The 3,077-nt window shown below is 43.7% G+C and overlaps 1 pseudogene; it reads right to left on the reverse strand.

Annotated features, from left to right (window-relative positions):
• Positions 1-1,650: 1,650 nt before the first annotated feature.
• LOC105289616 lies at positions 1,651-2,562 on the reverse strand (annotated as a pseudogene).
• Between the last annotated feature and the right edge of the window lie 515 nt (positions 2,563-3,077).

A 3,077-nucleotide genomic window follows, 5' to 3' on the forward strand; every position in this document is an offset into this window, starting at 1 on the left:
AGAGTAACTTTGTGAGGATAGTGTGTGGCAAGAGACTGAAGACCAGAGGTAGATGAATAAGCTGAGTGGGAAGAGTGTGGACCATAGGTAGTTGAGTAGATTGTAAGAGCAGAGACTTTATTCTTTCAGGTGGGTCCCACATATCCACACCCTAACTCACCATAGGTATGAAATTTTGTGCCATATTTAGTTTCTCCCTTAAGTGACTAATAACCAGTCAATGTAGCTGATACACCTAGAGGAATATAAACCCACAAGAAAACAGTAGCTTATAAATGAAGAATGCATTAATTGCAATAAAAAATAATTAAATGGATTCATGACTTAATGAGTTATCTAATGAATATTTATTCATTTTTATCATGTTAAAGTACAGCGTCAAAAAAGTGAATAGAAAATTACAGGATGGAAGAAAATTGTTGCAAAATGTGTATCCGATAATGAAATCATACATGTAATAGAACATGGAAAGAACTCTTAAAACAACAACCAAAGACAACCCATTAAAAAACGGGTAAAGGATCTAAATAGACATTTCTTCAAAGAAGGTATACAAATGAAGAAAGTTCAACATCATTAGACAACAAGAAAAAGCAAATTAAAATTGTAAGATACTAATTCACAACCACTATAATGGCTATAATCAAAAAGATAGATAATAGTAAGTGTTCATAAAGATGTGGAGAAATTGGAATCATTATACTGAGTTGATGGGAATGTAAACGGTGCAGTAACTTTGGAAAAAAAGTTTGATACCTTATTTAAATGTGGAGTTTGCATATAACCCAGCAATTCTACTCCTAGGTATATGTGCAAGAAAAACAGAAACATGTGCCCACGCAAAACTTGTACATGGATATTAAAAACATTATACAAAGTAAAAGAAGCCAGTCATGAAAGACCACATATTATATGATTCCATTGACATGAAACGACAGATTAGGCAAACCTATAGAGATAGAAAGTACATCAGTGGTTGCAAAGGGCTGAGAAAGTTGGAGGGAAATTGAGAGTGACTGCTAAGAGGCATGGAATTTTTTTGGGGGGGTGATGAAAATGTCTTAAAATTGATGTGGTGATGAATGCACAACTGCACACATACTTAAAACCATTAAATTGTACACTGTAAAAGGGTAAATTGTATGGTATGTGCATTCTATCTCAATAAAATAATTTTTTAAATGAAAAATAAAACTTTATTTAAGCAACTAAACTTAGCAGCACCAACTAATGCTTTCTCAATGGTGCACCTATGAAGCAAGACTTAAATAGGAGCATAGTCTCATCTCGTGCATTTCTGATTAACTGTGATAATTCTAAGTTGCTCACTTTCAATTCAAAGAGAAATGCCCTTCCCATGAGCTGGAATCAAACTGACCCTACTTACGGCTCCAACCGGAGAACACTAGTTGAAGGTTCTCCTCAGACCTCCCCACCTGAGCTGGGCCTCTGACAGGGGAGGCGTGCAAGGGAATCTGGCTTCTAGTATCAACCACCCCTTGAGAGCATCTTCCAGTATGGAACAGGAGGAGAAGCGAGAACTGCTTGGTCTGAAAAGACTTAGGGAAGTTTTGTATCAAGCACTTGCCCTTACCCTGCACGGCCCCCTCCGGTGAGGACTTTGGTCACAGAGCAGGGACAGAGGCTGCCTCAGTCCTGATTGCTGCCCAGAGTCGGGCTTCTTGTGAGGAGCTTCCCTGAGCTGCAGGGGGTCAGTGTGGACACTGTGGGGGATTCCAGCTTCACTCTGTCCAGGAGAGTCTTCGTGAGGGCAGCTGGGGAGATCTTTCCTTGTTCAGCCATGGACTGTAGCTCTCATGTTCGGATGCAGGAGGCCTCGACTGCATTGATGAGCAGAGAGCCTCCACTCCCTAGGAAGTGGAGGGCATGGATGGTGGTCCCTCCGGGGGAGCAGACATTGTCCTTGAGCTGGCCTAGACGCTGCTCTGAGTCCAGCACCATCTTGGCAGCCCCTAGCAAGTCGTGCCCCAAATCGGACAGCCAAGTGCCATGGCAGGCCCATCTTCACCATGCCATCAGCCTGCGGCTCCAGGGCCATAAACACACAGGCAGGCCCACTGCTACTAATCCCTGTGGCACCATCAATCAGGTCCTCCACCACCTCAGTGCAGAAAAGCCCATGCTGCTCATGAGCTGCTCCAGGAGCTGCCCATCCTCCACCAGGGCGTGGGTGCTTGTGGCACTCTCCTGTACCAGCACAGGTGTGTAGGTCATGCAGTGAATCACCTTGGGGGCCGGCTGGAACGCTGTCAGCTTCTTCTCTACTGAACTGATGGTGACACCGGCTGTTCAAGAGACTCCAAAGTGCCTGGGCGGGACACCGGCACCGATCCCGTCCAGGATGAAGGGGATGATGTGCAGCTTCATGGCCAGGAACAGGACGTCGCTGTTCCTCACTATCTTATTGTTGCTCCGGGTCAGGTTCATCCTCATCTTCTTGAGCGCAGACACCGCAGACAGGTCCATTTCTGGAGAGCTGGCTATCATCTTGTGAGCCGACAGGATGCCTGCGGCTGTGAAGCTCCGCGCCCGGGCCTAGGCTAGCTGCCCTGCGCCGATGAAGCCCACGCTTGTAGTCCCAGGTTCAGCATCTACAGTAGGGCTCAATAAAATAATTTTTTAAAAAAGCACTAAGAAGGATGAATAAAGCCAAATAAAAGGTTAGTTACTTGGAAAGTTAGGTTGAGGAATTCTCACAAAGGCATTAGGACCATTTAGGAATAGATACGATGAGAATACATGGAAGATAGACTTGAAAGGGTCAAATCAGGTATAGGAGTCTAGAATAAGAGTAAAAATTCACGAAGTCGTATGTGGGCTTGAGGTGGCGGGGGAGGGGTGTGAATGTGGGTGGAAAAAGAAGGAGGTGAGAGTATGCAAAGATACTTATTTTGTGTGAGGAGACAGCTCATCAAACTATGGGGAGAATAAATGCAAATGTGAGTTATCAATAAGTTATCAATAACCATCATAAGACTGCAAATCAAATGCATAACTCAAATGTTAGTAAAAAAAAAAATGTTATCTCTAAAGGGAGGGAGGAAAGAAGAAAAATA

Source organism: Pteropus vampyrus, unplaced genomic scaffold, assembly GCF_000151845.1.
Source record: "Pteropus vampyrus isolate Shadow unplaced genomic scaffold, Pvam_2.0 Scaffold25, whole genome shotgun sequence".
Taxonomy (NCBI): Eukaryota; Metazoa; Chordata; class Mammalia; order Chiroptera; family Pteropodidae; genus Pteropus; species Pteropus vampyrus.